The 18,645-nt window shown below is 38.3% G+C and overlaps 1 protein-coding gene across 6 annotated transcripts in view; it reads right to left on the reverse strand.

Moving 5' to 3' along the window:
- The window catches only part of SOX5 (SRY-box transcription factor 5), a 643,908-nt gene that overhangs the window by 499,146 nt on the left and 126,117 nt on the right, over positions 1–18,645 (reverse strand). The window lies entirely within an intron of this gene.

Here is an 18,645-nt window from a genome sequence, read left to right on the forward strand (position 1 = left end):
CCTTGCCAGTGACCATATCTTCTTCCGGTTACTTCCAAACACGTGCCACACTAAGACCAGCACATTCAAACACAGAAAACTTACAACCCAAGATGCAACACTTTCCAGGGACTGACCCATGCTGTAGCACTCATAAGGTTATCCTCTTTCAGTATTCTTAATTACACATAGGAACAGTTCCAAGCCTCGTAAAACCATAACCTACAAATATTCCTACGCTGTTAGATAGAGCCCAAGTTCCACTGCAAATGGCCATATCTTCGGCCCAGACTGTCAGCACACCCCCTTCTAACTGTGCGAAGCAGAAGTAGAAAGTAATAGGCAAGGACCTGGGGGACACAAATGCTGCTTTTTCACTAAGTAAGAGTGGGCACTGAGGGCAAAACATAAGATATAACAGTAGCAAGATAGGAAATAAGCTCAGAAATAAGTTTAAGAAGCTTGAATGTTGTAACAGAAGCCAGGGGAAACCACTCAGTGTACTGTTAACCATAGTGGAATGCCTCCCGTGTGTCAGGGAGGCTGGTGGCAATGATTAATATTCCAGGTACAAAAGAACAAGTAAGCGGGTATCAGTGTGGTTTTTAACTTGAGACCCTGGGGGGAAGGAATTAGCTCAAACCTGGAACAAATCTCTGGAAACTAATGATAAATCAGACAGAGGGGTCAATGTATGGTAAGGGACACATCTAAAGCCATTATTTTATGAGAGCTGATGGCAATAGCTGCTTGGGAGGGAAAAAATAAAATGCTGATTTTACAGATATTCGGGGGTAGGAATTAACACTCTAGGGGAAAAGAACAGAAAAGACGGCAGGATACAATGGTCCACCAAGATTTATTGAAAACCAGAGGGGAAATGTAAGCTAAGGGAAATGAATGTTCAAAGCACACAAAATAGACACTGAAAAGCACATTAATTAGACAGAATACTAAAGTAGCCTTTATTTTAAAAATAGAAAAATAAATTAAAAAAGTCAACTCACTAACAAAACCAAAAGCATGACTGCAATCAAGAGACAAGGTGCACAGGGCAAGGAACCCTGTGATCCCAACCACAGTTCAGCCATACTGACTAGATATTCCGCCCCTGCCCTTTTTGGTTTCTGACTACCACCGGCTAAGTAATAACTGGCTTAATACATCTAGATATATGCATAAAGAGTACTTAGAAAAGATTGATTTGCCCTGCCCAGCAGCAAACATGAATAGCATGGGAAAAAAAATTAACAAAAAGAAAGTGTTAGAAATCACACAGGCTTCACAAGACATGAAAATGGACAAAAGTACTGGCCTTAGTGACTTTTATTTGAAAACTAAGTCCACTCCCCGAACTTCAGATTACATACCCCTTTGTACCAGAGACAGGATAATAAAATGTTGTGTAGCACAATATTAACGCAAAACTTGCCCAAGAGGAAATCACTGAATGCATAAACAAACTTTTCCATCCTTACATGCCTTGCATACAACACTCTTTAAATACATGCATGAAGCCGAAGAAAACTTATGTGGAGCAGGTTACAACACGTTCATAGGGCACCATACACTATTATTTACTTGTCAAAACACCACATTCACTCAAGAGGGGTTGGCTTTCAGAGAAGTCAGATAATATTCAATGTCAGGATCTAGTTCATAATAAATGGTATCTAAATGCAACAAGCCACTACAGCACTAAGGATAAAAATCTCCTATTCAGTGCTAATCAAAATATAGAAGAGGTGCTAAATCTTGATGCCTGAAAGAAGGATTAATCCATCCCCTGAATACAGGCTTAAGAGTACTGTCACTGCCAGTGTCAACATCCAAATTTTCTCCATTACTCCTCACGTGACAAGGGCTGTGATAATCATCCTAGTGGACTGACTTACTCAGTGGACTGACATAGTGCATTGACATATGCTGACCACAAATGAGAGGAAGATGTCAAGTATCTGCTACTAAACAGCTGTCCACAAAATAAAATCTCAGTCACTCTGTTGATGGGAAGGGAAGGCTCAGCTGCTCATTTAGAGAGTAGTCTTCAACTTTTTTTTTGAGAGAGTGAGCTGAGTAGTACACAGCATGCTCAGAGCTCTCCGGTCCCCTACCTATCATGTACTGCAACTATCCAGGACTTCATCCTAAGCAGCTGTCAACTCAACATTTTCAAGAGCAACAAATTCATTAAAATTGTATAATTATTGCTGAAACTTTCCAAGATATCTAGGACATTTAATCATACAGCTTGGATTCAAATTAACAAAGTCTCAAATACTCCAGTCTTAAAAATCCCAGACTATACATCTATATATTTGTCAAATACCACAAATTATTCAGATTATTAAAAAGGTCTTATCCTTAAATTACTCTTCTACTTGTAAAATTCAGCTCCCATAGTAACAAAACTTCAAGTGAAAAGAATTCAGAAGAACAAAATTAAAATTAACATACACATGCTAAAATGTAGATCTTTCAAGAGAGATTAGATAAATAGCATTGGCAACCAGTCATTGGTAAATTAAAATCAAAATAAGCAAAAATCCCATTAAAACCCAGCAACATTAGTAAGTATGCAGCAGCAGAAATGCTATAGGCCACAAAGGGACACGATTTAAGGGACCAATTTCATTGGAGTTGGCCAAAAGCACAGAACACACACAAGTCAGATGGTAGGAAAATACAAAACAAAGTATACAATCATTTCTTCAAACTTTGCATCCAAATTACAACTTCCAAGCAAATCTCCAACTCCTCACATCCTCTGATTTTGTTTCCCGCAGTATAAAAGCCTGTTTTGCCATCTTCCAAGCACAGGGCACTATTAGAAAAGATGATGGTGGTTCGCATTATTTATCTGCTCTCGAATGCAAGTAGAAATCATTATGTCAAACTTCATATTTGGAAAGATAAAAGATATCGGAGGTAAACTGGGATAAAAAAAACTGGTGGCTACCTGCAGCAGCTCAGAGGTATGCAAAACATTTGGGTAAACATAAGGGATGAAGTTTAATGGGCAAAGTGAAGATGAGACTGCCAAAAGTATGTGAAAAAAATTATCACACAGGGTTTGCAGTATCTCTCATCAGCATCACTGTAGAGCATAGGATATGCACAGGAACAAAAGAGGGCATTACCCCACAGATTCTGTCCTCTGTAATTCCACAACATAACTAAATTTTACCATTCCTTTCTCATTACTATTCTTGTCACAATTAACACAGTGGAAACTATACAGTTGATGTCCCAGTTGTACAGCTTAATGTCAAGTGGTACAGCTTGATATCCCAGTACTTCTTACACAGGTTTTTCCTGGTTGTGAACTGGTTGCAGTACTTTGTCCCTTTCCCTCCCCTCCTTCCATAGGGAGCCTTCATCTCAAGCTAAATCTTACACAGAAGCCACCAGTTTTTCATTTCAATCTGATTATCAATTTGCACCTCAGCAAAGGAAGGCTAGAACTCTATTGTTTTGTTAATTGTCAATTTGCATCTTTGAAAGGTGTTGTGCATTTTCTTTTTTTGGCAGGTTAGGACTAATTCTGTATGTTAACATATATGTAGGTGGTGTGGATAAAAAACGTTTTCTTTAGAATGCAGTCCATTTAAGATGTGCTAGGTTTATTTATTTTCTTCTACTAAGTTGCTTCATTTTCTTGGACAAATCTTGGTCAAAAGCTAGTAGGGACCCCTCTGCCTAAGAAGGGGCTAAAAGGATAAAGCCTCTTTTCCAACAGTTATTTAAACAAAACTCTCAAAAATATTTCAGATTCCAAGCTCTGAATGAGAAGGTGACCAAAGCCACTTCTAGGGTGTAACAGCGCAGACTTTATCTCAGCCATTAATAGGTGTGATATACATGATACCTGATGGTCCTACAAGTCACCATTCGAGGTGGAACTGTGTGGAAGAGATTTTTCAAATCGTCCAAGCTACAAAAAAATAGAAAAAGCCTGAAAAACACTGACACACAGAAGTTTTCTGGATAATGCTGAAGTGAGAAAAGTTAGCAGAAACTCCTGCTAAAATATCAGAGGGTTACCAAGTCAAGCACTCTAGCTGAGACTACAGTCTACCCAAATACAGAAAAGTCAAATGCAATAACTACAGGAAGACTTAGCAAGACAAAAAGCCTTAGCTTCACTTAAGTTCATGTCTTGTTATCATCTTCACGCAAAACTGGATGAAGGATGAGAGTGAGAGGAAAAGAACCAGAAAATTACATATTGTCTTTATACACTTGTCAATGCTCCACTTAAAGTCATGTTACTTTCTTATGTTAGGATTGACCAGTATTAACTTTATCTGCCAGCACATGCAAAGGTTTTCAACTAGGAGTTAATAAAATAAACCAATCCTTTTTAAAACAAAAAATGAAACAAACTGAAAGTCCTGACAACTGGAACTCTGGCTGAGCCACAGATCTCACAGAGCAAGATCAAAAGAGAAATGTCATTAAATCTTCCATTACTAGTCCTAGAGAGATGAATCCAAGCTTTGATGGCAAAAGCATCTCAAATAATAGGCTTCCATATTCTTTAACTCTGTGAACAACTGCAAGTCCTGACCAGCTTTGATTGTTTACAAGCTGCAGAATCTGGACTCAAGTCAGCTGTGCTCTCACAACTTTAAGTTTGATTTCCAAAGAAATCTGGAAAGCAGGTTAAGAGGAACTGGAACCCTGAACGTCTGTTAAAACTATATAAAGGAACAGGAAAGTATTTTATTATCCACATCGGAAAACATTCTTACTTTTACTGACTTCGCTCAGCAAGCTCAGACTTGTTACAATGCCCACCAGCTATATGTTTGTGAACATCAAGGACATTTATACCTATCATACCAGAAGAAATATCTGTGTCCAAAAAAAACAGGAAGAGAAAGAGCCTCTGCCTTCAGGTAAGGCTCTGTAATCAAATCATCCTATTTTACATATAAAAGTATGCCCAAAAGTTAAAGGTCGGTGTACATTTGAGCACTGGGGAGTTGGCGGTGTGAGCAAAACACTGAACTTGGTTCTGTTGAATCACTAGGAAAAATAAAATAATGAAAAAATAAAAACAATTTTAAAAAATCAAAGGTTCAAAATTCATTCTTATTTAAATTATTAAAACTAATTCCTATAACTGGGGTTGCAATATTACAAAATCTGACTCTCATGGAACTCCTAGAACTTCTTGTTTTCTTGTGACAGGAATGACAAAAGCAGGTTCCTATGTAAACTTTGAAGAACACCTGGGTTGAACACAAAAAGATTAGGTCCGGACCTACACTCCATTGCATCATCGAGACTTGACTTACTTTCTTACTTTTACAATGCCCCCTTGTAGAAAACTTCAAAATCAATGGAAATATGGAAAGCCTTCTCTCAAAACTAAAAAAATAAATAGATCAATAACTATGTAATTCAGGCCTTTCGCTGATAAATCCAATCACATAGGCAGATCCAAGCAAACCATCTAAACAAAAGGGCCTATTGCAGAGTTGGCATCCCATTTTGACAGTAAAGGTAGGCAAGGAGAGATGTTTTTTTTATTTAAATTGACTCACCCATCCTTTCATGATGGACAAACAATATAGGATACATTCTAAACAGTTTGAACTTATGCACAAACATGCTTTATTACATAAGGCAGAACTTAGATCTGTTGAGGTTTTGATACATGGGACACAGAGCAGGAGACCCATAAGCTGTATTGTCAGATGTATTCCTTGATATTAAAAATAATTTTTTTCCTATTTGATGGTTGGATGATCAAGTATAGCTCTGCTTTGGGTTTGACCTGAATTTCTCTTAGTTTTACTAAAGTATAAAAACTGGTAAAATGTTTCAGCAATGTGACACGTCTCACGTACATGGACTGAATTATCTCACCTAGTCTCTCTACATTATGCCCTGGCAAAAAGAGGAAAAACTCCTCAACTGGAGCCTAACATTTCAGCCAGTGGCATTCCCTAACAGAGACGTACAGTAAAAACTGCACTTTTTACCACAGTTGTGCACATAGGGATCCTACAATAACTCGTGGATCTACAGTGGCTGAAGATAGACAATGCTCTAACACATATATATACAAGAAACTGTGCCTATTCACAAAAGTAGAGCGGTCATCAATTTCCAAGACATGTAAAAAATCTTTCAAATACTCCACAGATCAACTCAGCACTTCCAGTAGGACATTTAAGTGTCTGGGAACACATCTCCTGACTCAAAAGAGGAAGGATGAACAAAAGACATTAAAAAAAAAAAAACAACTCAACCAATTATAACCTGAGAGGTTTGCTTTTCCCTTCAAACAAACCAAATAATTTTTTCAAAAACACCTCTTTTTTTTTTTTTTTCCCCCTCTCCTTTACTGCTCCAGAGCAGTAGTTCAAGTGTGTTTACTATCCTCTACAATTTACCCTATGCTCCACTCCAGTGCAAGGACCCTGTTGTATTCTCCACTCCTGGAATAAATGCCAACAGACTTCTCCCACAGTGCAGAACACTGCCTGAGACACAGCACATTAGCTGGACACAACACCTCTGGGAATATGACTTGACCTGAGGCAAATGGGAACACTGGACCAGACCACCTATTGAAAGAATCCTGAGAGTCCTCTGAAAGATGAAATTCTGATTTCCTCACTGATATCCAAGTAATAAATTTCTTACAATTTTACTATATCAAGAACTTCACCAGACTAAAACACCACCACCATTTTTATCCTTCAGATACCCAGTAGGGCTTGACAATAATTCTCCAAGCACCAGAACAAAAGGTTAAACGTCGTAAAGCCTAAGAATTTTTATGAGGAAGTGCTTTTAGAAGTGTATCAGTGTACTGACAGATCAGAGACAGGAGAAGCACTTGACTCTGACCTCCGCAGAGCACAAGCTTTCTGGAGCAGAAACTCCCTCTCACATACACACTTCATACTACAGCAATACACCCATCTTTCTGCAGTGTAGTAACAACAATAAATAGGGAGGCAGGATGAGCTCTTCTGCCAAAGCAATTCTGAGTTTAGTAAGGGGATAAAGATAGGAGAGGAAAACAGAAGAACGACAGGATTTACAAAAAGGAATACTCTGCTATTCTATCTACAGCCCTATTAACACTGCAATGGCTTTAAATTGATGCAACTTTAAAAAATAAAAGTCACATCAGCGCAACAGCTCTATTCTAGTACTTCTCCTGGTCCAAACTATCAAACCTGTATCACCCATGATGCTCAGTGGATCAAGACATTTTCAAGATTTGACAGGATGTGTCCAGAACATCAGGACAATCATAGTGCATTTTTATCCTATTAATTTTTGTTCTGTGAAAAGCTCAGTAAAACATTGCTCTGATTACATCCCCAGTCAGAAATTCTAACTTCTGCTGGCATTAAAACAGCCTGTCAAAGCCAGTGGAACTGCCTGCCAGAACATCACTTCCATTGCTTCCTTTCAGAACTACAACAGTGTCTTGTTATTTAGTTTTCAAGTACTTTATGATATTCATGACCTATAGTTAATAAGTTCATTCCTAGCCAAACTCAGCAGCAGGAAATTTTCAGCTTATTCTTCTGATACTTTCCTCTCTTGCCTTCATCCTACTGTGTCTTCGTTAATAGCCTAAGAACGGTCACATTGCAACTCCTTTGATTCATTATCCTGTTTCTGCTTCAGAGAAAGATGAAAGAAATCCTATGCTAACCACCTGGATGTTTGTCCATCCTCTTAAAATGTCCAGTTGTAGCCCAAAATTCATGTGTTATTCTGGGAGGAGCAGACTAGTGCCATACACACTATTTTAAATAAGGATGTACTCCAATTGGTTTCTATGCTATCCTCTTATCCCAGTCTTGGTGCACCTAATCCCTCAGCTACTTCAAATGGCATTCACCCATTGCACATACATCTTAGCTGAGGTTTCAATGATTTCACCTCCCTCTCCCAAATCAGTGAAGCTCATTCAGAACCTTGAAGCTATACAGATACTTTGCATATCTACTCTCTTCAGTGACCATACCCCTCCTTTTTGGTTCTTGATCCTCTTATATGCTTGTCCAACTATTATAACCCTTCTTATTTAACCAGGCTATTCTCAACCTGGAGACTTGCTAGGGACTTGCAGGGCAGAATGTGTTTCCACTGGAGTTCATCTAAGGAACAATCAGCTTTGAGCAGTTGTATTCAAATAGTATTAATGTTTTCAAATCTACTTCCTATTTTCCTACTGGAAACCCTGCCAAACACACTCTTCAACAGACACTAAAATAATTTGGATAGTTGATATGCAATCCAAATTTTTAGTGGAAAACTGCCAGATTCGACATCTGTGAGAAAGTGGGTAATTTTTATTATCCACAGAGAGCATGCACTCAGTCCGATATTTTCTACCTCTACACATCTCTTTCTACTGGAACTGCTTTATGGTTTTACATGATCAATGGGCTGCCAAAAATTATTTAACCCCTTCATTACTACCAGAATTCAAGACCCCACCATCACCACTTTAAGAGTGTAGATCCAGTGGAAGAGTATTTTAAAATGCCTGTTCCAACAGCAGCATGCTCTTATCTGTTACCTCTGACCCCTCCTGTCACAGCAAATGAAGGCTTTGGTGTTTTTTTTGAGGTAATATATTCCGATTGTTATTTGCCAAATACATGGAGCCTAGTCTCTTGTAAGCAAAGGGTTAATTCCCTGGTTCCTCTTATCCCTTCTCTTGATGGAGAGAGGGTCTGTCTGAACAGCTGCTGAGGGAGGCAAGGATGGGAAAATGCCTTTGGGAAAGTAGGCCTTCCTGCTGAGTATCCAGCCCAACCCCAGCCTTGTAAGGTATATTTTTTTTCCCTGCATTTGCTTTTGCTCTGGGCGCCTTCTAATTTATTAATGGTTATAAATATTTGGTTCTGCCTCCACACCACCTAACAGGTCAGATCCTCCAGGCCACTGAGGTGCATGGATGTACGCTGATTTGCACAAGCATACTGTACAGCTTCTTGGTTTATACTACACAGCATCACTTCTGGTTTAGAATGAATTTTACTATCTCATTTGCAAACATTAGGAAAAGCAGAATACAAAAGATACAAAAGAAAAAATACAATACAGATCTTTTACCATGGTAGGGTTTTGTTGTTTGGGATTTTTTTGTGGGATTTTTTGGGGTTTGTGGGGGGTTTTTTTCCGTCACATTTCTTTGTTTGCTTTGTTTGGTTGGGGGGGGGATTTATTTGTTTTGTTTTTAAACATCCTCACGACTTTCTGTTCAAAACTACCTGCTGAGGCTCTTTTAGATAAATGAAAGGAAGTAGTTGCTGGTTGTAGGGGCTATACTAAAGCAGCTCATCCTCTGACTGATTTGTAATGCTGACAAGGTTTATCTACTTCAGTAAAAAGATTATCAAAGTTCACTTTGTAAGTGCACATGTATATTTTATTTATCAAAGACTACCAGTTTTATTCTTATCCCAACTTGTCCTGCTGGGAACAGGTGGCAGAGCTCCTGGCACCAAAGCAGTCTCAAAATATATACAAAACAGGGATAATTTGTTGTTGCTGTTGTCTTAATGATCAAAAAGGAAGCTCCCCTGGCAGTTCTTTTTTTTTTGTTTTGCCTTTTTCTTTTCCCTCCTTTCATTTAAATGCTGTATTTGAGGCCAAATCCAAAGTTAGTGAGTGAGAATCCTTGTGCTACTGTTAGATTTTTATACTGGACAAACACCAGCAGCGGGGTCACAGTGTACAGCCTCTGGTGCAGAAATCCAGTAAGTTCTCACAGTCATTCCAACAAACCTTAGCACCAGGCAGAGCTATCAAGAGATCTTTTGATTTGGGGATTTTTCATTATCAGAAATAAACAGAATGATGTAAAATTATGAACAAGGTAGAAACTGAGAGACATTCTACTGCTGCATTTTCAGTATGCATAAAAAAGAAAAAAAGCACGTTTTTTATGATTTCCCATTGACACTTAAAACCCCTCATATTCTTGCTGTGTTATGTCTAATTCAGATTGCTCACAGCCAGGGTCAAGGACGCTTCATTTGCATTTATCTTATGATCCCAAAACTATGCAAATAGCAGTATTTTTTCATATTTCATAGCTAGGATCTCATAGGATGTAAACACCATTGAATTAAAGGTCTGGTTCAGAAATGTACATGGAGATGGAAAGCTCCCACTGACTTGAGTAGTGTTTGGATCAGCCTGTAAATCTCCAGCAAATTTCAACACAAGTATCACCGTTACCATCTTACAGGTAGATAAATCAAGGGTCAAATAAATAACATGGTGATAGTACAGTAGAAGCAGCACTAGAAACCAGGAGTCTGGAATCCTAGACTTCTGCTTTACTGAAAAAGCTCTCACAGCTGCTGCTTAACTTACTTGTTCAGCCATACCCATGAGAGAAGAGGGAGAGTGCAGAACAGGCTTAAAAACAGCACGCACAGCTGAAACCTAGTACGACAGTCTTCCCAGAAAGGATACTAAGTGTAAGAATTACTATTCTCTGAATATACCCCCTCCCAAGTTTTGAGCGGTAAAGTAGTACAGTGAACTGCAAAAATAAAATGGTGTTAAGGTCTCAGAATGACAACGAATACAAAATTCCAATAAATAAGACATGGTCTAGTGCATGCAATAATAAAAGAAGGTTTTTATTTTCCTGTACGTGATATACTTTCCATTTTGAATTTAAAACACTGCTTGAAGCACAACTAGCAAACTTCATACCTAAGGCAATGAACAAAAACCTGAAAATCCAAATTAAAAATAAATAAGGGTTAAGGTCATCTAGCATTGGTATGCCCTTTGCACCTTTAGAAAAAAAACCATAATCTCACAGATAGCCATTTCTTACCCTAACATGGCACTTAAGGACATGGTTTGGTGGTGGACTTGGCCACATTAGCTGTTGGACTCAATGATCTTAAAGGTTTTTTCTAGCCTGAACTATTCCACGATTCTAAAACACCTGCAGGATAGCCACTATAATGTAAAGCATATAGTCCCTCTGCAAGTTCATCAGAATATTTTAATTGCTTTAGGTGGAAGAAAAATTATTCTTTAATATGACTGTTATTTTTCAGACTTGGGATCTTAGAGAAAGTGTCACCTCTACTGAATTTATCACCCAATGAGATCAATCTCTTGCGGATTAAAAAAAAAAAAACACATGAAAAACTGATTTTAATTTCTAAATTATCCAGGAAATTTGTTAGCATCATCCTGTGATGAATTTCATGATATATTTCCCAACACTTCTGTTCAACACCTTTCAACACTAACAACACTGAGCCAATCACATGAATTCAAGTAAGTTACAGTACAGGATGTTTTTATAACTGCAAAGTACTTAACAGAGTATCTAGGATTTAGTCTTAATGTAAAGACGTCAACATTTCCCAGAAGACTGATAACTTAGTAGCTTCCTATTGCACAAAATTATCCACAGATGTATCTCTGAGAAATTCTAAAGGGTTTTCATCAACTGTGCCTTTTTCTTCAGTCCAAAAAAGAATGTCTTCAAACAACAAAAGTTATTTTCTTTGCAAACTTGTAAATCTTCTACATTAGCAACTTTGGGATGTGGGCACAACATCACAATATTTGTCAAGAACTGCCAGCATGGAGTGCAGTGTTAGACAGCTGACAGCAGACTTCCCCAGCAAAGCCCTCCAGAATTTTCTTGCCACACTGAACTGCTCCATGGAAGTCCCATACAAGCTCTGTAACCTTTCTGTATTTTGGAATTAATAGTATTCAACAGCTGACAGAAGGAAGACACCAAAATGCCACACTCTACATGGACACTCTGTAATACTTAATGCTCTTGCTTCTTCCATTTTGAGGCTGTATAACTGGTTTTACTACACAGGCCAATACTTACTTCTAGGAAGACTGCAAAGTCTTTCAGACACACAGTAGTTGTTCGTGATGTCTCAGCAGTTACATACATCCAGTGCACAGGAATGTATCCTCAGCTCAGAGCTCTTCATTTACTGCCCTTTCATAAGCACTTTTATGAAAAGTTGTCTTTTTCCAAGTATGTTTACACCCATCCAAAGACTCCTCAGTTAACTCAGTTGAATGAGAAAAAACATTCAGCACAATCACAATGAAATGTATTCATGATGTCTATTGAGAAAATTGAAATTTCAATCACAATTCATAGAATATTTGCTTTTGAAGTGAAGGATACTGTCATAAAAATCTCTGGTTTAAAACTAAAAAAACCAACACTCTACCTTAGGAGTATGTAACACCATAAAAATGACACAGAATCAGAACTAATAAGTTTCCTAAAGTTACAAGGCTCCAAGATAGTTTTGAATTTCAAGGGCGAGTTAGTTGTTCTGAATTTTGATTTTTTTTTTTAAATCCTAGGAACCAGCAGAAATGCCAGAAGAAAACCTGCAAACAGTCACAGTTAAGGAAAACTGGGGTTTGTGATGGCAGTTACTTGCATTTAATGACAAACTGCTCTTTATTTTATTTTTTTAAATGTACTGGTAAACAATAGGACTTTAATAATAAAGCACAATTAAAAAGTGTTTTTATTGCAGAATTCTTCTTTCACCTCTATAAAAAGCAAATACCTAAGAACAATGGAACATCAGTCTTGTAGTCGCTATATCCTTACTTCTGAATGCCTAACACTGTGTAGGTATAAAGATTACGTCTGCCTCTTTCTGGAAACTGTAACATTGTCTTTAATTACGCAGTCACCTCCTTCACATATTGAAATAGCATCTTCCTATGAACATCTCTATAAGTAGAATCTTATAATCTTATGTATTTACTTGCACTATGTTTTTGTGATAGTCAAGTATGCACAAGCATGAGAGTTTAAATATATCACAAATACATGTATTCATGCGCAAATATATACACAGACACAGGGTGTGTATACAGATGAAGAATTTCAGTTATATGAGCAACAAGCTGATCCACAAGAATTACTTCTGTGTCCACAGAACTCCATTACCTTCAGGGATATTTCATAAGATCTGTATTTTTGTACTTTTAACAATACTTTTAAAATTACTTTACCAGATACCATCATACTCATACACAGAAATAATGGAAAAGAGCAGTAAGCATGATAAATACATCAGCTAATGGGTAGTAGGCTGTACAGCTCTGCAGAAAGATTATTACAGGCACAGTGTCACAGATTTATTTATGGCTTAAAGCAGTGCATGTCATAAGCATACATAGTTTTAGTAGGTGGAGTCATCTCACCCAGTCTGGCAGAGCTTTCACATGGGAAAGGCAAGGACTCTTCATTACCCATGAATTAATGCTTTTAGTGGCAAAAAGTGTCTCCTGTGTATATTCCTGAATGAGAACAATGTGAAGTAGTTTCCAGTGATTCACGTAAAAAATCCTTCCTTTTGAAAATCTGGCTGACTAGCAAAGTCACTTCCTTTTCAAGTTCTGCTTCAGCTTTTCAGTCCTTCCAGCCATGCAAGCCTGCACATTAGGCTCATTTGTCCATTCTAGCAAAGAGACTCAATTCAAGGGTAAAACACACTTATCATTTAATACTGAGCTCCTATCATAGCTTAACATAGTAAGGTAACTGAAATCTGCATCATGATCACATGTAAAAACTAAATATGCAGATACAGTTACTCATCTCCGCTACTCATCCAGTTCAGATTGACATTAGTAATGCTGCTACAGTTCTGAAATGAAGCATGTGCTTTTTCAATGAACCATGGATTCCACATCTTACTGGAAAGAAAGGCTCACTTGCAGCTGAGTTCTTCCCAGCACAGCAACAGCTGACCCGTTCAGTTAACATATCACTCAGTCACCAGCCCTGCCTGCCCTGAGTCATTGGAAGTGCCTAAGTCAGGTTTTAAGCAGATCCCGTTCTCCTAAACCTGCAGCATCTCCCAAGATCACAGAGCCTGCGGACATGATTGTATATATGGCAAGTAGGGTCCATGGGTTTCATTAAATTTGCACTTTAAAAAAGCATTACAATATTCTGCTAAAATGATGTTTCTGAAGTTTGTGATCAGCTTCAGGCTTTATCATTTTATGATTTTACCCATATGATGACAAAGAAGAGGCAAATAAGTAACATTCTTTCAATGGGTGCTAAACCAGAGCACTTGTAGTACCATGAAGGATTCAGGCTGATTCCAACTACACAGCCACTAAAAAGTTGTTCTAAAGAGATGGCTGCTTCAGTGTCCATGAAAGCAGTCTCTTACTCCTTTTACCACTTGCCACATCAAGAATCATCCTTCTCATCTCTTGCTTTCCTCATTACATACCTTCCTTTGCAATTTTCCTTTGGCTTGCCTTCTCTCTGTTGCAGCAGGTATCTGCTGCTGTTCTGACTTCCAGGGCTCCTCCCTGCCTAATGCCGTCTTACTCTATCCTCTTCAGTTCTGCACAGCCAGCTTGAATGATCACTCAAGGCAGTACCACCCTCCAACACATATTAACCATATTTTCAAAAATGTACACCAGGTATTCCTCATAGCTCCCCTCATAACCAAAACCATCCTGTGAGACTTCACAAAGCTACTACTTTATACTCTTTCAACCCTCTTAAAATTCTCCACCACTGAAATGAAAATATGCAACTTTGACCATTACTATAATAAACCCACTAATCCATGCTGAATAGCATTTTATCACCCTTTCCTTAATTTACCGATTTAACTTCAGAAAATTTTTTAAGAAGCAATAGATAAGCAAAACCATGAACTACAGGATTCAAGTGGCTTTAATGGGAATAATTAATAACCACTGCATATTTGGATAGAACACATACAACATGATAATACGATGACAAAGAAAAATGCATTTTTACCATGCCCAGTTCAAGTTCATACCTTATGATGCTGCATGATATGGTAAGTACCTTCACATGAAAGGTTGTGGCCCAATTACTACTGAGAGGAATAGGCAACGCCCAAAGCTTTCCACCAAAAGAAAACCACATATCCTCAGGTTTAATCCCAACAGTCACTCCCTGTTTCTATACGGGCTCTGCTCTCTGCTGTGATGCACAAAGGGAGGGCTTTTAATTGCTCAAGCCAAGCCACAAGTGTACCGCACATTCCCTATGGAGCGTAGAAAGGTTCAGCTTTGTCATTTATCCAGTCTAGGACAAAAGCTATCTGGGCCCTACACTCCCAAAACACAGTTTGGAAGGTGCTTCATCCGGGTGCATGCAAGCCAACTTCACCTCCCATGGGAGAACAGTAAGCCCTTTTGCTGCCAACCTCTATGATTAACAAGGCAGTGAAAACAAAGTGTCATCTTTGACTGAAGTACTGTTCCATTACCCTCCTCTCTGTGGTTACTGAAATGGTCTTTGAGGTATTGGGGAAAAAAAAATGGAAAGAATTTTTTTACTCTAATTCCATCTCCACGCAATGACAGTAATACAAAATATTGGCTTCGCCTTACAAATACTTCTCTTATTAAAAGCATTCCATTTGTACTGACTTCAGTGGAAGGTACATGGGTGTGCCAGAAAAAAAAGAATTAAGTCCTGAACACTTATAACTCCCTGTATACTTAATAAAGTAACAATTTAAACCTTATTTGTTAGAAAGAAAAAGTCCAGCTACAGACAATTTGTAAAACAACACAAAGAAATTGCCTGAATCCCAAGATCTTAAATTCCAAACAAGCCACAATTCAATCTCCTTCAGTTTGGATTCCACTTCAGCAAGACGCCCAACTTAAGTATGACATGAAGTCCTTCTGAAACACCTTGCCAACTGTGGGCCTAGGTACTTCCACAGCAAAATTAATGCAGCAAAATAAAGTTACCTTGTGCAGCATACATGGACATTCATTATCTCTACAAATTTCTTTGGAGAGCTAGAGGGGAGAGGAGGCTTGAGACAATGGAGGGAGTTTGGACACTTGTGTCCACAGGACCATTATGCTTCAGCACTCTGCTAACCTTTCACAGTTTTCCTTTCTTCCAGATTCCACAGCACCTTTGTTTCCCTCCATTTATCCTCCGCCTTCCCTCCCTTCCCCTCACTCTCTCGGTGGCCATTAACTACGCTGACAGTTTGACAGGCTGAAATAAGGAAATAAAACACTTAAACATTGTTTCCTGATGTATGCATTCATCTCCTCTGCCAAACACAGATATTGAGGAGATACTTCACTCCTCCTGTCAGCTCGCTAAATTATAGCCCAGCTCTCACAATAGCACAACTCTCAGGACTTGTACATTCACTTGATCTGTCTTCCTATCAGTAGGCCATGCAAGGGCCATTTCCATGTCTTTAGCAGGAGCTTCTTCTATTTATACTCTTAGTACCGCACTTTTATATGCCCAGGGTTGAATTTCTGTTAAAAAGCAGAATCTCATGCTGCTTCTACTGAGCGCACTCACATTACCAGGATAGCCCCACTTCTTGCTTGGATTACGATGAAACTACTTCAGGAATAAATTAAACTATATTGCATTAAACTTTGCGCTATTCTCACAACCCGTTACAGCAGCTGAGTAAACCAAACCACAACTTTGCTTTGACCAGGTTTATTAGACTCTTTTATTTAAACATTTTCTCCTGGTTGACAGAAAACATGCTGTTGGAGACTAGAAGTATCTCACCCTTTACATAGAAAACCACTGCTTACAGCATTTGCTTACAGAAGCCAATGTTCAGCTCCCAGGGGGAAAGTTGCAGTGATACTGTCACTGCTCATTACCTCCAGTGGGTGTTGCTGTGAACAAGCCTATGGGAAAATGGGGGGGGGTGTGGGGTGCGGTGGGGGGTGGGTGTAATAAAAAATAAAGTATTACAGGCACTCATAAACATGTCCCGTGTCCAGAAATTTTGCCTGATCCATACACCCTGAAAGAAATGAAAGCTTGTTAAGAAACTAAATAATTATACTTTGCTGCCATTTAACTGGTGTGGACTGTCTTCCACACCAATTAGATAAACAAGCATTTCCTACTTTATCTTCTGTGCGGGTGCAAGGCTGCGATGGAGCCAAGTCATCTTTTTGTAATTTCAGTAGCTCCTGATGTCTATGTAGATAGCACAGTGGTGACGCCATAGCCACTCAGGGGGGCCCTGATGGCCAACTTCCATTACAGTGCAGATTGATCTTACATCTTCACCATCCCAAAATGGCTGAGTTGTGACAAACAGGGTACTAAAAACCCAGATACATGCCATTCCCTCTTGAAAAGTTATAACAAAGAGAAATGTATCAACAGCTCAGAATATACTGACACCCACCCTGGCTGATAGGGAAGGTTAGCTCAGGTTTCGGTTACCATGTGGAAATGCAGAAGTAAGTTGGCACTTTTTGGACCTTTGAAACAAAAGCACAAAGACATCTCTTCACACTCCAATATTATAAATCAACTGCAGACCTTTACTCTCTTCCTGGCCTCCCACTTTCTCATTATTTCAGATACCTGTAATTATGACCCAAAGAAACAGTCTTTGAAGTAACTGCGTAATTCCACTGACAGAGAGATTTAATCAGAGGTAATATAAAAAAAACAACCCAACAACCAACCAAACAGAAAACAACCCAACAATGTCCACATGGAAAAGTCTGTACAAGTGAAACTGCTGAGATTTCATTCTCTAGATCTGCAAGCATCTTTTTCCATTTGTAAAATTTACTATTAAAGAGTAGAAAAGGTTCAAATTCAATCATCCTAAACAGCTAGCAAAGCCCAAGTGGAAAAGTAATTCATTTGCTCATCTAGAGACAGTAAGGGCTTTGCTACTGCCTTCCATTATTGAATGTCCAAGAGCAGTATTTCAACTGGTTACACCCATTCCTTTCGCTATTCTCTGAAGACATATTAATAAAAGCAGAAGACCTGTTATATGCTGTATCTTTAACTGAGAGGTTTTGAATTTCATGAATGAAAATGAAAGAAAACATTGATAAAGCAAGAGGAAATGCAAGTTCCTTACTACTTCCTACATTAGAGGCAATCAACCAAAAAACTACTGTTAACTCTTTACTGACAATATGCACAGAACTTCCTAAAAATATCCAAGATTGACTTTGGTTTCATCACTGGAAATCATAAAGAGCTCCCAGTGCACTGTTGAAAGGCAATCTTCTTCCTATATTGTTATTTCACACTGCCGGAGAAAAGAGGTCCCACCCACTTGAGATCACTGCAAATCCCATGGTATTTTTCAAGAGCATCAGCTACTGATTACTGCATATTGGTGAATTTTCAGTTCAGCTACCTACTACTCCTTGAAGTTTTCTCTGATGTTTCACAGACACAGATGTTTCCATCTCGCAGTTCTCAGCTCAGAATTACTAATTCTATGAACGGTCTTGCATTTCTGTTTACTGACAGATTAAAAGAAAGAATAATCAAGATGAGTAAGAGGTGGAAAAAAAGAGTAAAACAACGTTGGTTTTGCAAGTGTAGTTTTTCAGTTTGCATGAAAGACTTCTGCATTTGGTTAAGTCTTTCAATTTTACATAGTATTCAATTTTAAGTTTTACGAATAGCCATTTTACTCTCTATTTATTAAACTATTAAATAGTCTCTTCCTATTCTTCCCATTAAATCAAAAAATAAAAACATGGAGATAACTCACAAAGGGAAAGAAATCTGCTATACTAAACCGCAAAAATACATAGGAATTGTGAGAAAAAAAATAACAAAACAAACAAAAAAAAACCAAACCC

This window comes from Pezoporus wallicus, unplaced genomic scaffold, assembly GCF_028554395.1.
Source record: "Pezoporus wallicus isolate ANWC-B61680 ecotype Strahan unplaced genomic scaffold, APGP_CSIRO_Pwel_v1 contig_6789, whole genome shotgun sequence".
Lineage (NCBI taxonomy): Eukaryota > Metazoa > Chordata > Aves > Psittaciformes > Psittacidae > Pezoporus > Pezoporus wallicus.